Source organism: Leopardus geoffroyi, chromosome X (genome assembly GCF_018350155.1).
Source record: "Leopardus geoffroyi isolate Oge1 chromosome X, O.geoffroyi_Oge1_pat1.0, whole genome shotgun sequence".
Taxonomy (NCBI): Eukaryota; Metazoa; Chordata; class Mammalia; order Carnivora; family Felidae; genus Leopardus; species Leopardus geoffroyi.
In genome coordinates, this window is record NC_059343.1 from 60415298 (window position 1) to 60437581 (window position 22284).

Below are 22284 nucleotides of genomic sequence, written 5' to 3' on the forward strand. Positions count from 1 at the left end.
GAGTGTGGGGGAGGGCAGGGGGATGGGTGGGACTTGGTATAAGCAGTTTAGGCAGCCAGTGTTGGTGCTGTGCTATTTACTGAAGTTGGTTCATGCTGATGGATGGGGGAGAGAAATGGCTCCAGCCAGCATTTTGTCCTCAGAGGGAGAGTTCGTGCTCGCTGCTCTAGGGAAGCACTCCAAAAAGAGCAAATAATTTTCCCTCCTGTGTTCCAAGTGTTTTTCAGATCACTGTTTTCACACTATCTTTAGGTTTGCCTGCCTGGAGCAGTGCAGTGCACTTTGGGCTCTATTACATGCAAGTCTGCTGACTTTTAAAACTCCAAACTTTAGGAACTTGGTGTGGCAGGGACATGTGCTGATCTTCTGGGGAAGGGTCTCTCCACACTGGGACTGATGAAGGTTTGACAGAGAAAGGCAGTCACACCAGAGTCCAAGGGTGTGGGATTTGGAGCAAAGCAGGCAGGCTCAGAGGTGTCTTTGCATCTATGCTGAAGGGCGGGGGAGGGAAATAGCGCCTGTTGGCTCTTTTGTCCCCTGAGAGGTAATGCCACCTCTCACAGATATGCTCTAAGAACAGCGAGACTGTGCACCATAGGTGATCCTCAGATAACACCGTGTGCCTGAGGGTTGCCTATCTGCCTTTTCTTCAGGAGTAGGGCAGTAAGATACCCTCAGGTCTCTGTCCCAGCCAAGTCCATGGACCTCTGAAACTCCATCCTTTAACCCCCACTGATTTCAAAAACTCATGAAAATCAGCCCCTTGGGTTTAGCAGCCAATAGCTTTGGAGAAGTGTTCTCCTTGTGCATATACCTGTGTACTCCACTCTTCTCTCACCTTCCTCCACAATCAGCACTCCCTCCCCTCTGTTGCACCCATGATCCGTTTCTCCCTAAAACTGGGTGTTGGCACTTCCTACTTTCCCCAGCATGGGCTCTTCTCTTTCTCTGGTTGTGCAATTTTTTCTGTCAGTTCTCAGGTCGATTTCTTGGGTATTCAGGATGATTTGATAATGATCTAGCTGAGTTCAAGGGATGAGGCAAGCCTAGGGTCCTCCTACAATGCTGCCATTTTAGCTTTTTCTTTTTCTTTTTTCCCAGTTTTCATATTTTAAAAATATTGCCAATCTGGTTGGTGAGGAGGAATGGCATTACAGTGTTTTTTAAATTTGTATTTTTAAAAATTTTGAGTTTAAAGTTTTTCTTATATTTAAGTATCATTTTTATAGGCTTTTCTTTTTCAAGTAATTGCTTCTTTTCCCATTTACCTGTTAGATTTTTGATACTTTTTCCTGCAATTTTAAAGATTTCTTTATATATTTAGTAGGATATAACCCTTTGTGGAGATAAATTGCAAATATTTTCCCTGGGTTTGTTAGTTACCTTTCTTCCTTTTTCTTTCAATTTAGATATAATTTACAAATAAATTAAAATTGACAGTAATTTATTCACTTGTTGAAGGGTTTTTTGGTGATGAATAAGGCCTCTGAATGTTTGCATACCAGTTTTGGTATAGATATTTATTTTTATTTTTGTCTTAGGTAAATACCTAAGAGTAGGATTACTGACTCCTATGGTAAGAGTATATCTAACTTTACAAGAGACTACCAAATGATTTTCTAAAAAAGCTTTACCGTTTTACATTCCCACCTGAAATGTATGAGTTTCCAGATGTTCTACATTCTCACCAGCACTTCATAGTGTTAAAAAAAGCCATGCTAATAGGTGTTTAGTAGTATCTTCTTGTTGTAGACTCTAAGTCTAAAGTTCTCTTTTGGCCAGCAAAAGAGCAGGATGCAGGATTAAAGCGATCGATGGCTAATGTCTGGAAAGCGACAAGAGCCCTGAATGAGGGTCCTTGCCCCGTATTTATTCAGATCAGAAGGCTTAGAAACGTGATGGACGTGCATAAAGAGACAAACTGGGAGCATTAACTTGGGGATGTGAGGGGAAAGGGGGGTTTTGAAGGTACACAGTGTTTGGAGTTTGGGTCAATATAAAGCAAAATCCTGGTGCTGGGCAGATGGGCGGGTCGTTGTTAACCGCAGACAGGAGGCCCCGTGTCTGTTTGACTTAGCTAGCCTATGAGACAGATAGGGGAAATGACCTCAGGGTTAACAAGGCACCTTGTCTTTTTTTAACCATCTCCACGCTGGGCTGCTTCACCTGCAGCACAGCCGTCTTTAGCCCAATTTGCCTGTTTACCTAACTTGGTCCTTTCTTCCTGTGAAAGCAGCTTTCTGCTATAGTACTAAATTTGGGGTGCTTCCACCCTGAATGTATAATCTTATTTATTTCATATACCTATGTATTGGACACCTTTGTGACCCTATATTTGGGCCTTTGCCCCTCCCTCTCTATTCGGGGGGCTCTGCACCCCTTTCTATTTTGGGGTGTCTTTGCATCCCCTCTCTATTCTGGGGTGCCTTTGCTCCTCCATGTTCTTGGGGTGCCAATCTGGTTTACCCAAACTGGGTGTGAGCATTCTATGGCTTTGTATTTCTTTATGCCTTGTTAACCCGTTGGTGTAAGCCTGGGGGATTCCTAAGCCTATCCCCCACATCTTGTCATTTTAATTTGCATTTCCCTAATAACTATGATGTTGAGTATTTTTTCATGTGTTTTTGACATTTATATCTTTGGTGAAATGCCTGGTCAGAATTTTTGTCCTTTTTAAATTGTGGTGCTTCTCTTAGTATTAAGATAGAATTTTTTTTTATATTTTCTAGATATAAATCCTTTGTCAGATGTATGTATTGTGAATATTTTCTCCCATTCCCTGGTGTGCCTTTTGGTTTACTTAAGTATGTTATTAAGAGATCAGAATCTTTCTGGTGAAATCTATTTCATAAATTTTTTTTCTTTTTGGTATGTACTTTATGTTTTTTATCTAAGGAGTATTTACTTATGCCAAAGTATGGAAAATACTGTATATTTTTTTTCTAGTTTTATCATTTTATTTCTTACATTTAGGTCTTTAAATCTATTAAAGGTAATTTAACTTTAATTTTACTCATAAAACAGTTTTCAACTTACAGAAAAATTGAGCAAATAGTACAGAGAGTTCCCATAATACTACTCCTCGCCCCCCCTCCCCCCATCATACACAGTTTGCCCATCTTCATTAGTGTGGTACATTTGTTACAGTAAATGAATTAATAGTCATATTATCATTAACTGTAGTCTGTAGTTTATATTAAGGTTCACTCTTTGTGTCCTACAGTTCTAAGGGTCTTGACAAATGTGTGATGTCATGTATCTAACATTGTAATATTACACGGAATAGTTTCCCCTCTGCACCATCTATTTATCCCTTCGTTTCCTCTGCCCTCACCCAAGTCTCTAGCAACCACTAATCCTTTTGTCTCTATAGTTTTTCCTTTTCCATATCATATTGTCTGAATTACATAGTACGTAGCCTTTTCAGATTGGTTTCTTTCACTTAGCAATGTGCTTTTATAGTCCCTCCATGTCTATTCATGGTTTGATTGCTCATTTCTTTTTAGTGCAGAATAATAATCCATTGTCTGGATGTACCATAGTTTCTACTGAAAAACATCTTAGTTCCTTCTAATTTTTGGCAATTGATGTATTATTAACTAAACCCGTACCTTTATGAATAAAACTGCTATAAACATCCTTGTGCAGGTTGGTGTGTAGACATAAATTTTCAGTTCTTTGGGATAAATACCAAGAAGTGTGATTGCTTAATTGTATGTTTAGTTTTGTAATAACTGCCAAACTATCTTCTATAGTGGCTGTGGTAATTTTGCATCTCACTAGCAATGAATGAGTTTCTGTTGCTCTTTGTCCTTGCTAGCATTTGGTATTACCAAGTTTTGTTTGTTTGTTTTGGGGGTTTTTTGATTTTTGTTTTTTGTTTTTGTATTTTAGCCATTTTGATAGGTGTGTAGTGGGGTTTCATTGTTTTAGTTTGCAGTTCTCTTATCACATATGTTGCACATCTTTTCATCTCCTTATTTTCTTTGGGTGACTATTCAGATTTTTTTTTTTTTTTGACTAGGTTTCTTATTTCCTAATTGTTGAATTTTATGAGTGTTTGCATATTTTGGATACAAGTCCTTTATCTGATATGTGTTTTGCAAAATTTTCTCTTAGTCTGTGGATTGTCTTTTCAGTTTCTTTTACAAAGCAGTATAACCTATCAGTTATTTCTTTCATGGATCAGGCTTTTGGTGTATCTAAATTGTACTTAAAGGAAATATTTAAGACAATTATGGTATATATGGGGGAGGGTGAAGGGTCATAAAGGAAGGGTGGTTTCTACACTTGATTTGAACTAGTAAAATGTTGACAGTAATAGTGATATATATAGAGAGTAGTCCCTAAAAAGCCATATAAAAAACATACTCAGAAACAGAAGAGATAAACCAGAATTCCAAAAGAAATGTTAAAGTAACCCACAGAGAGGCAGGTTAAAAGAAAAAAAAAAAAAAGAAAAAAAGAATACCAAGAGAACAAAGGAAAAATAAAATGCCAGATGTAAGCACTAATACATTAGATTTAAATGGTCTGACTGTACCACTAAGAAGAGACTGTCAAAATATTGTAATAGCTCTGACCCACTTATATGTGTTAATAAGAAACTCACTTCAAATATGATTATATAGGCAGATTGAGGGTACAAATGTAGGCAGAGATATGCCATGCAAACCTTAATCAAAGGAAAGCAGTAGTGACTATTTCTTAAAAAAAAATTTATTGTTAAGTAATCTCTACATCTAACATGCTGCTTTGAACTTATAACCCTGAGATCAAGAGTCACATGCTCTACTGACTGAGCCAGCCAGGTGCCCCAGTAGTAACTATTTTAATATTGATTAAGTAGGCTTTAGACAAAAAAAAAAAAAAAAAAAAAAAAAAAAAAAAATTGCTGAAGGGGAGGATACTTTGTAAAGATAAAATTCACTTAGATTATATGACAGTCCTAAAGTATGTGTACCAAGCAATAGAACTGTAAGACTTAAGCAATCTTTTCACAATTGGCAGAACAGTAAGGCAGAATATCAGTAAGTATATAGGAGAACTCAATAGTGTTGTTAACCAATAAGATTTAAGTGGCATTTATAGAATATTTTACCTAATAAATGAAGAATATACATTATTATTTTTTAATTAATAAGGGTTCATTTTTTTAAAGTTTTAAGTTTACAGAAAAATTGAGAAAATGCAGATGGTTCCTATATATCCTTCACAACCCCTCCCCCATAAAACCAGTTTTCTCTGTTACTATCGTGTATTGGTATAATACATTTATCACAATTGAACCAATATTGATGTATTATTAACTAAGATCTATAGGTTGCATTAGGGTTCACTCTACATTATACATTATATTTGTTTTTGTCAAATGTTAAATTATATCATATTACAGTATCACATAGAGTAGTCACACTACTGTAAAAATCCCCTGTACTCCCAACTTTTCATCCATCCCTCCCTTCAAACTCTAAACAACTACTGATATTTTACTCTCCTTATTTTTGTGACTTTTCCAGAATGTCATACAGTTGGAATCCTATATTATATAGCCTTTTCACTTTATTTCTTCACTTAGCAACATGCGTTTAAGGTTCCTCTATGTCTTCCTGGCTTGTTAGTTCATTTCTTTTTATTGCTGAATAGTAAATACAACTGTTTTGTAGTATTTTCTGTACTCTTTGGACCAAATATTAGCCATGAAACAAACCTCAACAAATTTGAAATAATTTAAATCATACTTAGTGTGTTCTGACTTTAATAGACTCAAACTGAAAATTCAAAGTAGAAAAACAACAAGGAACTTTCTAACTACTTGGATATTAAATGTCTCTTTTAAATAATCCATGGGTCAAAGATAAAGTCTCAAGGAGGAAAATTTTATATATATGCATCTGAAAGAAAATGTAAGCACAGCTACCAAAATATGTGAGACAAAGTATTAAAGCATGGTATGGAGAAGAATTTATATCACTAAATACTTTTGTTAGAAATGAGGAAAGTTCTCAATTCCATAATTTACTTCCCACTTCAAGAAAGTAAAAACTGGGGGGGGGAAGGAGTATAATTAATCCCAAACCAGCAAGACGAAGGAAATTAATGAATTTGAGAGTAGAAAACAATAGAGAAATCAGTGAAACAAAAAATAACGTTGGTAAACTTCTAGGAAGTATAACAAAGATAAAGAAGACAAGTCACAGTATCAGGAAAGATCCTATAGCCCTTGAAAAGATAGGGCATAATATGAATGAGTTTATACTCATAAATTAATCACCTTAGAACTTAAAGACCAGTTCTTCAAAATCAACAAACTACTTAATCTAAACCACAATTAAAAAAATGTTTTTGTTTTTTTTGAGAGAGTGAGAGAGAGACAGAGTGAGAGCAGGGGAGGAACAGAGAGAGAGGGAGACGCAGAATCTGAAGCAGGCTCCAGGCTCTGAGCTGTCAGCACAGAACCTGACGTAGGGCTCGAAACCACAAACCGTGAGATCATGACCTGAGCCGAAGTCGGACACCTAACCGACTGAGCCACCCAGTCACCCCTTTTTAAAAATGTTTTTTAAATCTTTATTTATTTTTGAGAGAATCTAAACCACAATTAAATGCACAACTTGAATAATCCCATAGCCATTAGGGAAATTGAATGTGTAATTTGAAAGATTCTAAATAGAAATCTTAAGACCCAGGTGATTTCAATGTTATATACTGCAAATTATTTAAGAATAATTAAAATCAACTTTACATAATCTCACTGAAAAAAATAGAACTCATTTTGACCCTAATATTACCCTAATATGAAAACCATTCAAAGTTAGTACAAAATCCCCACAAAAGTCCAGACCAATGTCTTTCACTACCTTAGACCCAAAATAGTTTTGACATATTAGCAAATTGAATCTAGTCCTGTATGAGTAGAATTATACACCATGACCAGTGGAATTTTCCCAGGTATGCAAGGCTGGTTTAGCATTTGAAAATCAATCAGTATAATGCACCTTAATAACAAATCATGTGATTATATTAATTGATGCCAAAAAGGCATATGACAAAATCAAATGCCTATTTGTGATAACTTTCAGAAAATCAGGAATATAGCGTAACTCTGTTGACTTGATAAAGAGCATCTATAAAAAAACCTACAGGTAACATCGTATATAATGATGAAAGATTGAATACATAACCCTTGGGTCAGGAAAACGGAAAGAATGTTACTCTTACCTCTCTTACTCAGCATAGTACCAAAAGTTCAAGCTGTAGGAAGGCAAGAAAATGAAATAAAAGGTATCCTAATTAAAAAGAAAGAAATTTGTCCCAGGGTGCCTGGGTGGCTCAATTGGCTGAGCGTCCGACTTCGGCTCAGGTCATGATCTCGCGGTTCATGAATTTGAGCCCCACATCGGGCTCTGTGCTGACAGCTCAGAGCCTGGAGCCTGCTTCAGATTCTGTGTCTCCCTCTCTCTCTGCCCCTTCCCTGCTCATGCTCTCTCAAAAATGAATAAATGTCAAAAAAAATTAAAAAAAAAAAAGAAATTTGTCCCTATTTGCAGATAATATGTATATGTAAAAATTTTCAGAGTCTACAAAAAAGCCCCCCAAACTCCTTAGAATTAGTGATTTTAGCAATGTCACAGGCTCTAAGATCAATACACAGAATCAGTCATATTTCTGTATATTATTGATTTATATATGAAAATCAAAATTTATAAATACAATTTATAGCTACTCTAAGGAAATATAATACTTAGATATAAACTTAATGAAACATGTATAGGATCTGTATTCCAGAAATTATATTTAAATCCTAGGGTGTTTTTGTAGATATAGACAAGCTTATTCTAAAATTTGTATGAAAAAGTAAAGACCCTAGAATAGTTAAAACAATCTTGAAAAAGACTAAATTGTTGGAATCATTCTACTCGTTATTAATGCCTACTGTATATCTAGAATAATCAAGGTAGTATTGTACTGGTAAAGGGATGGACACATATCAATGTAACAAAATTGAGAAATGAGAAATAGACACAATTATGCTCAACTGATTTTGACAAAAACAGAAAAAGTTCAGTAGGGAAAGAGAGCCTTTCAACAATGGTACTTGAGCAACTGGACATCCATAGGGGAGAAAAAAGACTCTTGACCTGAATTTCATACCTTATACAAAAATGAACTGAAAACAAATTATAGACTTCAGTATAAAATGTAAAACTTAAAACTGTAAAACTTCTAGAAGAAAACAGGAGAAATTCTTCAGAATCTTGGCGTAGACAAGGAGTTCATATACTTCAAAAGCATGACCCATAAAAGGAAAAATTGATGAATGAAACCTTGTGAAAATTAAAAACTCTTATTCTGCTGAAGACGCTGGCTAAGAGGTTATAAAGAGAAGCTACAGAGTGGCAGAATTTATTTGTAAACCATGTTATCTTGCATGTAAATACTAGCATTTACAATACATAAAAAAACTAGAGAATAGTAAAAAAAAAAAAAAAAACCAGACCACCAATCCAATTAGAACATGGACAAAAGATATGAAGGGATATTTCAAGGAAGAAGATATGCAGATGGCACATTAGAAAAGGAAGAGCTGTTTAACATCATTAGCCATGTTTGAAATACAAATTAAAACCACTGGGAAATATATCTACCTATTAATAAAATTAAAAATAGTGGTAACACCTAAGTATTGGTTAGGATGCAGAGAATCTGGATTACTCCTGCGTTTTTGATTGGAATGTAAAATGGTATAGCCGTTCTAGAAAAGTTTGGTGGTTTCTTATAAAAAAACCTGTAACTGCCCTGTAATCCAGCAGTTATACTCTTGAGTGTAAAAAATAAATCCCAGAGAGATGAAAACTTATGCTTACAGAAAAACCTGTGTATGAGTGTTCATAGCATCTTATTCATAATAGTAAGAATGGAGAAATGCCCAGATGTCTTTTAATAGTTAGATGCCTTAAACAAATTGTGGTGCATTAATTGCAAGTTGTTGTTACATTAACATTTGTTAAGTAGGGCCCCTTAGGATGTTTGATTGTGAGCCCAGGTTCTATAAGAGACCACAAGGGAAACTGAAATAAGAGTTTATTACTCACTGGTCCTTGGAAGGAAGTACACAGCACATCCTCAGGGGCCACATGAAGTCAAGGCAGGGTGCAGGCAGACAGCAGGTCAGGATTTGGGGTACATGCCTTTGTTAGGGTCTGTAGGTAGTACTTTGGGGTTTTGGGGCTGAGACTGGATTGATCAAACCAGAGAAAGCAAGGTTTTGGTAAGCTTTTCAGGGGTCTAATATAAGGAGTACACAAGGGAAAAGCCCTGGGAGGCAAGGGAAACTGTCACAAGGGCCATTGGGGAAGTTATATCAGGACTTAACATACAGTTGTGACTCTGCAGGCTATTAACTAGGGCATGTGCTTGCATGAAGAGCCAATGTCAGTTTAGGGCCCCTTCAGGCTTATTGGCCAAACAAAATGGATGCTGAGGTAGCAACACTATGGGGGAGCTTAGCTAAACTCTTGACACATGTAATACCACTTAGGAATAAAAAAGAATGAAGTTGATAAAACAACCTGGGCAAATCCTCACAGAATTCTGCCAAGTGAAAAAATCCAATTGTGAAAGATTACATATGATTTATATAATATTCTTAAAATGACAGAATTATGGCAATGGCAAATAGAGTAGTGGTTGTTAAGTTCAGGGATGGGGTTGGGTGCAGGAGGGTGATGGGTTATGAAAGATTACATGAAATATCTTTGTGTTAATGGAAATGTTCTGTATCTTGACTACCAATAAAGTATCTTGGTGGTGACGTTGTAATATGGTTTTGTAAGCTGTTGTTGGAGTAATGTGGTAAATAGTAAAAGGGTTATCTTTGTGTTATTACAACTGCATACGAATGTGTACATTTATCTTAAAATTGAAAATTTAATTAAGAATACTCTGGTCTTAAGTAACTGATTTATCAGACCTCTTTTTGTGTAGATTTCATGTTATCTGGGTAAGCCTTCATTGTCTTTTCTGTTTTTAGTTTTTGTTTACTTATTTTTTAAAGTAGGCTCAGGCTACATGCCCAGCGTGGAGTCCAACATGGGGCTTGAACTCACGACCCTGACATCAAGAACTGAGATGAGATCAAGAGTTGGATGCCTAACCACCTGAATCACCCAGGTGCCCCTAAGCCTTCATATTAAATGCAAGTACGATATCATCTTAATGTCTGGAACTCAACTGTTTAGCCAGTGAACATGTTTTGAACACAGCTCAGGAGTAGAATGAAAAGTATTTTGAATATCTAAAAGAGGTACAGCAGTGTCTGTACTAGAACTTACGTTGAATTCATTTCAGTGTATCTCTCACTTGAATAAGTACATAATTCTAATAAGTCTGGTTTCCAAGTCTATGACAGATTTAGAAGGTAGAAGAGGAGTGATAGCATGATATATTGATCGTTACTACAAATGCAGCTCATAACCTGACTGCAGGTGAGGAGACAAACATATAAAATAGAGTAGTCCGGGACAACTAGTAGAGGGCATCCAGAAAAGGTGAAGTTATATTCTCTGTTTGTCAGGCAGAAATGTATGTTATACATTTTAGGATTCTCTTCTAAAGTTAAAAAAAAGTTTGCATGTGGTGTAAACCCTCAGCTCATTGGGGAAACTCAGCTATTTAGAAGACAACAGTTTTTGTAGTTCCTGGGAGGGGTGGAAAATCCTTATTGATTTGGAAATGAAGTGTGGGTGTGTTGTTTTTTTTTTTTTGGGATCCCTTGTTTTCTACAAAACAGTAGGCTAAATGATAGTGAAGTTTTCATTGTTTAGATTGGTATCAATATCAGGGAAATACCAATATCTGTTGGGAAAGGGCAATAAGCTGAAATACAGTGGGAGCAGATCTAGGGGGACATATTTTCCTGAGGTGATGGCCAACAGTATAAAACAGTTTTCAGTGTGTGGGCTTCTCAGGGGAATTGCAAAGTGGAAAAATATTTTCAGAATAGTACTAAGTTGTTACTTTCACTTTTACTGTGTTGACATCTGTACTGATGGTGTCAAAGCAGCAGAAAATAAATCTGTTTCTGCCTGAGTACAGAGGTAGTGGTACCAAACTGTAGCAGTAGTCATTGTCTTCTTTACCATGCGCTTGTACTAAAAAAAAAAAAAAAAAAAAAAACCCACAATTTTTCTTAAAAAATGTTTTTGAGCAATAAATGTTACTAATTATATTAAACATAGACCCTTGAATACATGTCTTAATATAGTGTGATAAAAAGGGAAGTAAGCCCAAATAACTTCTGTAAACTGAGTTATGGTATTTGCCTTGAGAAACGTGACCTATAATACAAAAAACAGTGTTACTCGCTTTTTTCACTTACAACAGTAACTTAGCAGAATAACTGATAGACAAACAATGGTTTTTTATAATTGGATATTAGGCATATTTTTTTCCTAAATAAATAAGTGAGCTTATCCCTTCAAGGAAAACAACTGATAGTATTTGTTGCTCATTTAAAATTTTAGCTTACAAACAAATTTTAGAATGTTTCTAAACTTAAATCCACCTGTGTGAGCTTTATAGCTTTCACTGGTACTTAAAAGACTTTTATGATGACAACTTAATGAACATGATTTTTAAAATATTGTCCAATGAAATATGCCAATATTTTGAAGATCTACATTGCTCAGTGAACCAATATTTTTTTATATGAAATTTATTGTCAAATTGGTTTCCATACAACACCCAGTGCTCATCCCAAAAGGTGCCCTCCTCAATACCCATCACCCACCCTCTCCTCCCTCCCACCCCCCATCAACCCTCAGTTTGTTCTCAGTTTTTAACAGTCTCTTATGCTTTGGCTCTCTCCCACTCTAACCTCTTTTTTTTTTTTTCTTTTTTCCTCCCCCTCCCCCATGGGTTCCTGTTAAATTTCTCAGGATCCACATAAGAGTGAAACCATATGGTATCTGTCTTTCTCTGTATGGCTTATTTCACTTATCATCACACTCTCCAATTCCATCCACGTTGCTACAAAAGGCCATATTTCATTTTTTCTCATTGCCACGTAGTATTCCATTGTGTATATAAACCACAATTTCTTTATCCATTCATCAGTTGATGGACATTTAGGCTCTTTCCATAATTTGGCTATTGTTGAGAGTGCTGCTATAACCATTGGGGTACAAGTGCCCCTATGCATCAGCACTCCTGTATCCCTTGGGTGAATTCCTAGCAGTGCTACTGATGGGTCATAGAGTAGGTCTATTTTTATTTTTTTGAGGAACCTCCACACTGTTTTGCAGAGTAACTGCACCAATTTGCATTCCCACCAACAGTGCAGGAGGGTTCCCGTTTCTGCACATCCTCTCCAGCATCTATAGTCTCCTGATTTGTTCATTTTGGCCACTCTGACTGGCGTGAGGTGATATCTGAGTGTGGTTTTGATTTGTATTTCCCTGATATGGAGCGACGGTGAACATCTTTTCATGTGCCTGTTGGCCATCCAGATGTCTTTTTTAGAGAAGTGTCTCTTCAAGTTTTCTGCCCATTTCTTCACTGGATTATTTGTTTTTTGGGTGTGGAGTTTGGTGAGTTATTTATAGATTTTGGATACTAGCCCTTTGTCTGATATGTCATTTGCAAATATCTTTTCCCATTCCGTTGGTTGCCTTTTAGTTTTGTGGATTGTTTCCTTTGCTGTGCAGAAGCTTTTTATCTTCATGAGGTCCCAATAGTTCATTTTTGCTTTTAATTCCCTTGCCTTTGGGGATGTGTCAAGTAAGAAATTGCTGCGGCTGAGGTCAGAGAGATTTTTTCCTGCTTTCTCCTCTAGGGTTTGGATAGTTTTCTGTCTCACATTCAGGTCCTTTTTCCATTTTGAGTTTGTTCTTGTGAATGGTGTAGGAAAGGTGTCTAGTTTCATCCTTCTGCATGTTGCTGTCCAGTTCTCCCAGCACCATTTGTTAAAGAGGCTGTCTTTTTTCCATTGGATATTCTTTCCTGCTTTGTCAACGATTAGTTGGCCATACGTTTGTGGGTCTAGTTCTGGGGTTTCTACTCTAATCCATTGGTCTATGTGTCTGTTTTTGTGCCAATACCATGCTGTCGTGATGATTACAGCTTTGTAGTAGAAGCTAAAGTCTGGGATTGTGATGCCTCCTGCTTTGGTCTTCTTCTTCAAAATTACTTTGGCTATTCGGGGCCTTTTGAAGTTCCATACAAATTTTAGGATTGCTTGTTCTACCTTTGAGAAGAATGCTGGTGCAATTCTGATTGGGATTGCATTGAATGTGTAGGTAGCTTTGGGTAGTATTGACATTTTAACAATATTTATTCTCCCAATCCATGAGCACAGAATGTTTTTCCATTTCTGTATATCTTCTTCAATTTCCTTCATAAGCTTTCTATAGTTTTCAGCATACAGATCTTTTGCATCTTTGCTTAGGTTTATTCCTAGGTATTTTATGCATCTTGGTACAATTGTGAATGGGATCAGTTTCTTTATTTGTCTTTCTGTTGCTTCATTATTAGTGGATAAGAATGCAACTGATTTCTGTACATTGATTTTGTATCCTGCGACTTTGCTAAATTCATGTATCAGTTCTAGCAGGCTTTTGGTGGAGTCTATCGGGTTTTCCACATATAATATCATGTCATCTGGAAAAAGTGAAAGCTTAACCTCATCTTTGCCAATTTTGATGCCTTTGATTTCCTTTTGTTGTCTGATTGCTGATGCTAGCACTTCCAACACTATGTGAAACAACAGCGGTGAAAGTGGACATCCCTGATGTGTTCCTGATCTCAGGGAGAAAGCTCTCAGTTTTTCCCCATTGAGGATGATATTAGCAGTGGGCTTTTCATAAATGGCTTTTATGATGTTTAAGTATGTTCCTTCTATCCCGACTTTCTTGAAGGTTTTTATTAAGAAATGATGCTGAATTTTCTCAAATTCTCTTTCTGCATTGATTGACAGGATCATATGGTTCTTTTCTTTTATTAATAGGATGTATCACGTTGATTGATTTGCGAATGTTGAACCAGCGCTGCAGCCCAGGAATGAATCCCACTTGATCATGGTGAATAATTCTTTTTATAAGCTGTTGATTTTGATTTGCTAGTATCTTATTGAGAATTTTTGCATCCATATTCATCAGGGATATTGGCCTGTAGTTCTCTTTTTTTCTGGGTCTGTGTCTGGTTTAGGAATCAAAGGAAGGCTGGCTTCACAGAATGAGTCTGGAAGTTTTCCTTCCCTTTCTATTTTTTGGAATAGCTTGAGAAGGATAGGTATTATTTCTGCTTTAAAAGTCTGGTAGAATTCCCCTGGGAAGCCATCTGGTCCTGGACTCTTATTTGTTGGGAGAGTTTTGATAACTGATTCAATTTTTTTCGCTGTTAGGTCTGTTCAAGCTTTATATTTCTTCCTGTTAGAGTTTTGGAAGTCTGTGGGTGTTTATGAATTTGTCCATTTCTTCCAGGTTGTCCCGTTTGTTGGCATATAATTTTTCATAGTATTCCCTGATAATTGCTTGTATTTCTGAGGGAGGGGTGTAATAATTCCATTTTCATTCATGCTTTTATCTATTTGGGTCATCTCCCTTTTCTTTTTGAGAATCCTGGCTAGAGGTTTATCAATTCTGTTTATTTTTGCAAAAAACCAACTCTTGGTTTCATTGATCTGCTCTACAGTTTTTTTTTAGATTCTATATTGTTTATTTCTGCTCTGCTCTTTATTATTTCTCTTCTTCTGCTGGGTTTGGGGTGTCTTTGCTGTTCTGCTTCTATTTCCTTTAGGTGTGCTGTTAGATTTTGTATTTAGGATTTTTCTTGTTTCTTGAGATAGCCTGGATCGCAATGTATTTTCCTCTCAGGACTGCCTTCACTGCATCCCAAACAGTTTGGGTTGTTGTATTTTCCTTTTCATTTGTTTCCATATATTTTTTAATTTCTTCTCTAATTGCCTGGTTGACCCATAAATTCTTGAGTAGAGTGTTCTTTAACCTCCATGTTTTTGGAGGTTTTCCAGACTTTTTTCTGTGGTTGATTTCAAGCTTCATAGCATTGTGGTCTGAAAGTGCGCATGGTTTGATCTCAATTCTTGTATACTTATGAAGGGCTGTTTTGTGACCCAGTATATGATCTATCTTGGAGAATGTTCCATGTGCACTCTAGAGGAAAGCATATTCTGTTGCCTTGGGATGCAGAGTTCTAAATATATCTGTCAAGTCCATCTGATCCAATGTATCATTCAGGGCCCTTGCTTCTTTATCCTGTGTCTAGATGATCTATCCATTGTTGTAAGTGGAGTGTTAAAGTCCCCTGCAGTTACCACATTCTTATCAATAAGGTTGCTTATGTTTGTGAGTAATTGTTTTATATATTTGGGGGCTCCTGTATTCAGCGCATAGACATTTATAATTGTTAGCTCTTCCTGATGGATAGACCCTGTAATTGTTATATAATGCCCTTCTTCATCTCTTGTTATAGCCTTTAATTTAAAGTCTAGTTTGACTGATATAAGTATGGCTACTCCAGCTTTCTTTCGACTTCCAGTAGCATGATAAATAGTTCTCCATCCCCTCACTTTCAATCTGAAGGTGTCCTCAGGCCTAAAATGAGTCTCTTGTAGACAGCAAATAGATGGAGCTTGCTTTTTTATCCATTCTGATAGCCTATGTCTTTTGGTTGGAGCATTTATTCCATTTACATTCAGTGTTATTATAGAAAGATATGGGTTTAGGGTCCTTGTGATGTCTGTAGATTTCATGCTGCAGTGATGTCTCTGGTACTGTGTCTCACAGGATCCCCCTTAGGATCTCTTGTAGGGCTGGTTTAGTGGTGAGGAATTCCTTCAGTTTTTGTTTGTTTGGGAAGACCTTTATCTCTCCTTCTATTCTAAATGACAGACTTGCTGGATAAAGGATTCTCGGCTGCATATTTTTTTCTGTTCATCACATTGAAGATTTCCTGCCATTCCTTTCTGGCCTGCCAAGTTTCAGTAGATAGATCCATCACGAGTCTTATCAGTCTCCCTGTATATGTTAGAGCATGTTTATCCCTAGCTGCTTTCAGAATTTTCTTTATCCTTGTATTTTGCCAGTTCAGTATGATATGTCGTGCAGAAGATCGATACAAGTTACGTCTGAAGGGAGTTCTCTGTGCCTTGGATATCAATGCCTTTTTCCTTTCCCAGGTCAGGGAAGTTCTCAGGTATGATATCTTCAAGTACACCTTCAGCACCTTTCCCTCTCTCTTCCTCCTCTGAAATCCCAATTATGTGTATATTATTGTGTTTCATTGTGTCAGTTAGTTCTCTAATTTTCCCCTCCTACTCCTGGATTTTTTTATCTCTCTTGTTCTCAGCTTCTTCTTTTTCCATAATTTTATCTTATAATTCACGTATTCTCTCCTCTGCCTCTTCAATCTGAGCTGTGGTCTCCTCCATTATGTTTTGCAGCTCATTTATAACATTTTTTATCTCCTCCTGACTGTTTCTTAGTCCCTCGATCTCTGTAGTAATAGATTCTCTGCTGTCCTCTATACTGTTTTCAAGCCCAGCGATTAATTTTATGACTATTATTTTAAATTCATTTTCTGTTACATTGTTTAAATTGTTTTTGATCAGTTCGTTAGCTGTCGCTACTTCCTGGAGTTTCTTTTGAGGAGAATTCTTCCTTTTCATCATTTTGGATAGTCCCTGGAGTGGCACGGAACTGCAGGTCTCTTCCTCTGTGCTGTCTGGAGTAACTTGTGTTGGTGGGCAGGCCGCAGTTAGACCTGATGTCTACCCCAGCCCACTGCTGGGGCCACAGTCAGCCTGGTGTGTACCTTCTCTTCCCCTCTCCCAGAGGCAGGACTCCCTCTGGAGTGGTGTGTCCCCTGTCTGGGCTACTTGCACAGTGCCAGGCTTGTGGTGCTGCTTTGATGGGATCTGGCGTATTAGCCAGGGTGGATCTGCAAGGTGCACAGGGGCAGGAGGCAGACTCAGCTTGGTTTGCCTTCGGTGGTCCGCTTCTGGAGAGGCCCTGTGGCACCAGGAGGGAGGCAGACCCGTTGGAGGGATGGATCCACAGAAGCACTGTCTTGGGTGTTTGCGCTGTGCAAGCAAGTTCCATGACGGGAACTGGTTCCCTTTGGTATTTTGGCTGGGGGATGGGCGAGGGTGATGGCGCTTTCCAGTGCCTTTGTTCCCGCTAAGCTGGGCTGTGTCCTCCGGGCCTCAACAACTCTCCCTCCCATTGTCCTCTAGCCCTCCCGCTCTCGGAGCAGAGCTGTTGACCTATAACATTCCAGATGTTAAGTCCCGCTGGCTGTCAGAACACACTCCGTCCGGCCCCTCCGCTTTTGCAAGCCAGACTCGGGGCCTCTGCCTGGCCGGGTGGGCTGCCCCTCCACTGCCCCGGTTCCCTCCCACCAGTCCATGGAGTGCGCACCGCCTCTCCGCCCTTCCTACCCTCTGCCCTGGGCCTCTCGTCTACGCTTGGCTCTGGAGAGTCCATTCTGCTATTCTTCTGGTGGTTTTCTGGGTTATTTACGCAGATGTGGGTGGAATCTTAAGTGGTCAGCAGGATGTGATGAGCCCAGCGTCCTCTTACACCGCCATCTTCCTGAGCCAATATTTTCCAAATGATCCTTGTAGGATGTTCCATAATCATGCATGGATCAAATATTCATTGAAAGAGCAAGACAGACCAGTGGGTTTTAATATAACAGAGTATGAAAAGTTACGTTTTTAGATTCAACATTACAACTAATCTTTGGGAAACTACCACTTGTTGGGTTTTGGTATAGTACCATTGAAGAATATTCATAATTATTTGAAAGGATATTAATGTATTTATTTTTCAACTACATATCAGGCGGGATTTTATACATTTCCACCCAAGCAAAACATTTCATAATAGTTTGAATGCAGAAGCTTACATGAGGTCCAGTTCTCTTCTATTAAACTAAGGATTAAGGAGAATTGCAAGAATGTATAAATATATATAAAACAATGTCATTCATCACTAAGGTTATTTGGTTTTGAAAATATCATTTTCCACAACAATTTGTTATATATGTAATATATTAGGGTTAGGGTTATAAATAAATCATTAACCATTTTAATCAAAGTTAACTAATCAAATCATTAAATTGATTATATTATTAATAGGTATTTTAAACACGTATTTAAATTATTAAATTATTTTAGTAAGTAAATCAAATAAAGCTCTTTGGGTTCTCAATAGTTCTAAGAGTATAAACTCTTGAAAAGCTTTAAAACCACTGGTCTAAAGTGCATGTTTGGGATTGGGGACAAGGTATAAGTCGGATCTAGCCTGGCATTCAGAGGGATGGGATCCAAATTGGTAGGTAGAGCATTTCAGCAGAAAACTTCTAGGTAGGTATGTTACTCAGGCAGATAGATACTAGCACATTATCCTCCCTTGGTGGTTGGTTTAGATGGTGTAGGACCCAAACCAAAGGATTGAGGTACAGGGCAAGATTCCTAACAGTCATATCGGATTGAGAATAGGAGGTTAGAGGAAAGCTCCATTTTTGTGAAAGCATAGGTTGTCAGGGCTCACCTTTGTCATACTACATACCAGGTTTTTGTAGTTAAGTAGTTTCAGTCTTACCCATTGGTAAGAGGTAGAACTCCAGAATTCATCCTTTTGCAGTCAGTGCCAAGCCTCAGAGACTCCAGCTGATTAAGTTGCAATTTTATACTAGATGGTTACCTAAGCTGTTTATTTATAGTAATGTTTGGACTCAGGGAATGCACTATTCCTTTGTATTTAGAAGTCTCCCCATCCCCATCTTCTTGTGCATCTTTTAAATGATTCTTAACTTTATGTAAAATGTAATTTATAAGTTAACTAAACAATAGTTTAATGTACCAGTGAACTAATGGCACATATTCCAGATGTAGATGTACTTCTTATGATTTAAATTTAAAAATAAATTTAATAATTTAATCTGGGGTGCCTGAGTGGCTCAGTCGGTTAAGCATCTGACTTCAGCTCAGGTCGTGATCTCGCGGTTTGTGAGTTCAAGCCCCGCATCGGGCTCTGTGCTGACAGCTGAGAGCCTGGAGCCTACTTCAGATTCAGTGTCTACCTCACTCTCTGCCCCTCCCCTGCTCATGTGCTCTCTTGCTCTCTGTCTCTCTCAAAAATAACATTTAAAAAATTATTGAAAATAAAAGTTCTGCCATAGAGTTGTACAGTTTTATAAGGTTGTTTAAACAAAAAATACAGTTGTCTGATTTCCCCCACCCCTGAATTTTCCATTTTCAAAGGTAACCAGATGATGTTGAAATTTCAGTTGATTCTTCTGTTAGGTCTGCTTATCTAAATAATATGCTAGTAGAGTTTATTTTTAAGTTTTAGCCATTATCTATTGACTGACCACCCTGGATGATAAAGATTTAACTTCTTTCATACACATACCCTTCAATCCCCCACCCTGAATTCATCTATATTAATACATACTCAACTGCTGGTCCTTTCCATTATCTTAATATATTTATATCATGGTTTTTATTTTCCCACTATGCAGTGTCTAGTTTTTAAAATTTTATTTAAGTTTACTGAAGTGTAATTTAAATAATGTAAAATTCACCCTCTTTAGTTTTATACTTCTATGAGTTTTCACAAAGGGATTTCACAGTATAACTATCACTATAATCAAGGTATAGAATTGTTTCACAGCCTAAAAAATTTCTCTCCTGATCCTTTGTAGTTAGCCGTTTCCTCTCATTCTCTAATAATCCAGTAGTGTTTGTGAAAAGCCTGTTTTTTTCTTTGAACTCTTTTACATCAGTGCCACAAATTAATTGACCATATATGTGTGGGTCTATTTCTGGATATGGTATTTTGTTCCACTGATCTATGTGTCTGTCATTTTGCTAATATCGCATAATATGTTTTGAAATCAGTCTTGAAAACAGGTAGTGTGAGTGCTCCAACTTTAGTGTTTTTAGGGTTTTTTTTGGTGTGTGTGTGTGTGTGTGTGTGTGTGTGTGTGTTTCTCCCCCTTAGCCCCTGGCAACCACTGATCTTTTTATAGTCTCCATGGTTTTGTCTTTTCTAGAATGTCAGATAGATGGAATCATACAGTATGTAGTTTTTCAGATTGACTTCTTTCACTTAGTAATATGCATTTAAGGTTCCTATTTGTCTTTTCATGGCTTGATAACTCATCTCTTTTTAGTGCCGAATATTCCATTATTTCGTGTACCAATTCACTCACTTACAGAGGGACGTCTTGATTGCTTCCAAGTTTTGGCAATTAATGAATAAAGCTGCTATAAATATCTATGTACAGGTTATTGTGTGGATACAAGTTTTTAACTTCTTTAGGTAAATACCAAGAAGTATGATAATTGGATCATGTTATGAGAGTATGTTTAGTTTTGTAACAAACTGCCAAACTGTCTTATAAAGTGGTTGTACCATTTTGCATCCCCACTAGCAATGAATGAGAGTTCCTGTTGTTCCATACCCTCTCTAGCATTTGGTATTGTCAGAATTCCAGATTTTGATCATTGTAATAGGTATATAGTGGTATCTCATTGTTACTTTAATTTGTTTCCTGATGATATGTTGTGGAGCATCTTATACGATTATTTGCCATCTGTGTATCTTTGGTTAGGTGTGTCTGTTCAGGTGTTTTGCACATTTTTTAATTGGGTTTCCTTGTTGTGTTTTAAGTGTGTTTGTATATTTTGTATAACAGTCTTTTATCAATTAATGTCTTTACGGATATTTTTCCTTCACTTTTTTTTTTTGATAGTGTCTTTTGCAGAGCAGAAGTTTTGAATTTTAATGAAGTCCAACATATCAATTTTTTTGTCATGGATCTTACCTTTGGTGTTATATCTAGAAAGTCCTCACCATACAAAAGTTCATCTAGATTTTCCCATGTTGTAGGAATTTCATGGTTTCGCATTTTATATTTAGGTTTGTGATCCATTTTGAGTTAATTTTTGTGAATGCTGTGTCTAGATTAATTTTACTGCATGTGGATGTCCACTTATTTAGTCACCATTTATGGATAAGACTCTTTTTTCTTTATTACCTTTGCTTCTTTGTCAAAGTTCAATTGAATATATATGTGAGTCTATTTCTGGGCTTAGGCTCTCTATTCTGTTTTGTTGATCAATTTGTCTATTCCTTCACCAATAGCACAGTGTCTTCATTACGGTAGCTTTATAGCAAATCTTGAAGTCAGTGTCAGTCCTATATTTTTCTTTTTCAGTATTACATTGGCTATCTTGAACCTTTTACTTCTCCATATAAAAAATGTAATCAGTTTGTTGATATCCACAGAATAATTTTCTGGGATTCTGATTGGAATTACATTGAGTACGTTGAAACAAATTGGGAAGAACTGACATCTTGGCAATACAGATGATGCCCAAGTTATGATACCTCAACTTAGATTTTTCAGCTTCATGGTGGTGGAAAAGTGCAATTGTACTCCAGATTTTGAAATTTGATCTTTTTCCCGGCTAGCAGTATCCAGTATGATACTCTCTTGTGATGCTGGGCAGTGGCAGTGAGCTGTAGTGCCCAGTCAGCCATGAGATCATAAGTATAAACAACCAATACACTTAAAACCATTCTGTGCCCATACAGCCATTTTGTTTTTCATTTTCAGTACATTATTCAGTAAATTACATGAGATATTCAGCACTTCATTTTTTTTTAAGTTTATTTATTCTGAGAGAGAGAGAAAGAGAGAGAGAGAGAATCCCAAGCAGGCTCCATGTGCACCATCAGCGTGGCGCCCAGTGTGGGGCTCTAACTCTTGAATGCATGAGATCATGACCTGAGCTGAAATCAAAAGTCTGACACTTAACTGACTAAGCCACCAGCACCCCAGTATTCAGCACTTTAGTTATAAAATGGGCTTTGTGTTAGATGATTTTTGCCCAACTGTAGGCTAGTATAAGTGTTCTGAGCATGTTTAAAGTAGACTAGGCTAAGGAATAATGTTCAGTAGGCTAGATGTATTAAATGTATTTTCAACTTATATTTTCAATTTACGATGGGGTTTTTTGGGACATAACCTCGTCATGAGCTGAGAAAGATTCGCATTTAGACTTCCTATCTATGAACATGGAATGTGTTTCCATTTTTTAGTCCTTTGATTTCTGTCATCAGGGTTTTGTAGTTTTCCTCATATAAATCTTGTATATATTTTATTAGATTTATACCTAAGTATTTAATTTTGGGGGGTGTAAATGTAAACAGTATTGTGTTTTTAACTTCAGATTCCACTATTTATTGCTGG

General features: G+C 37.0%; 1 long non-coding RNA gene across 6 annotated transcripts in view; it reads left to right on the top strand.

Moving 5' to 3' along the window:
* Positions 1-22284, top strand: part of LOC123594665 — an 81296-nt gene that overhangs the window by 20470 nt on the left and 38542 nt on the right. The window contains exon 4 of one of the 6 annotated variants that reach the window (XR_006710830.1): positions 14006-14028. The exons of 2 other annotated variants lie outside the window; for them this stretch is intronic. This is a non-coding gene — a long non-coding RNA (uncharacterized LOC123594665). Of the gene's footprint in view, positions 1-6367; positions 6414-10057; positions 11227-14005; positions 14029-22284 lie in introns of those variants that run through there. 3 more of the 6 variants (XR_006710828.1, XR_006710827.1, XR_006710825.1) reach the window with 3 other exon arrangements.